Genomic DNA, 730 nt, shown 5'->3' on the forward strand with positions numbered 1-730 from the left:
TGTCAGTGTTTGTTAAATAAATAATCCACCTGTGGAGGAAGGCGAGGGTCCCTGTGCGGTAAACCCAGTGGCTAGAGACCCTGCAGGGGCTGTACTGGGGTCTGTCTGATGGCACGGGCAAGGCGTTCCATCCTCGAGTTTCACTCCTCCCTGGGACCTTCGAGTATGAAGTCAGGAAGGTGCCACGGACGCAAAGCTGGGGGTGGGAGAGCTCCACCCAGCCAGGGTGTGTGTGTGGGGGGATGGGTCAGCATGGGCTGCGTGCGTTGCAGAAAACCTCATGAGCTATCCTCATCGCTGAGATCTTATATTCATTTATTCTTTGCTGCCTTTTTTCTTCCAGGCAATGCATCCGTCCCTTTTCCGTGGTTTTCAGTTTTGATTCACGGCTCCATCTCTTCTGTTTTGATGTATACCCTTCCCTTTGTTCTTGGTTTCAGAAGGAAAAAAAAAATCACTCACATGGTGTCTAGCGATGTTGAGGGTTCAGGTTGGGGTAGGTCAGCTGGTGTCCCCAGCTAGCTCCATGGGGAGATACTGGTGATGGCAATTTGACTTGGGCCAGGGGCTGGCCTAAGCCTCTGTCCTTGGGTGGATGGATGGGACTCTCAGGGCCGGAGAAGCAGTGCCACAGTGATGCACGCCAACAGTCTTCTGGAGGGAATGATGGATGCTTCAAAGGACAGAGCCAGTTTCTTCAAGTACAAAGGACAGAGCCAGTTTCTTCAAG

The sequence above is a fragment of the Mirounga leonina genome, unplaced genomic scaffold, assembly GCF_011800145.1.
Source record: "Mirounga leonina isolate KUSES-001 unplaced genomic scaffold, KU_Mleo_1.0 Mir_127, whole genome shotgun sequence".
Lineage (NCBI taxonomy): Eukaryota > Metazoa > Chordata > Mammalia > Carnivora > Phocidae > Mirounga > Mirounga leonina.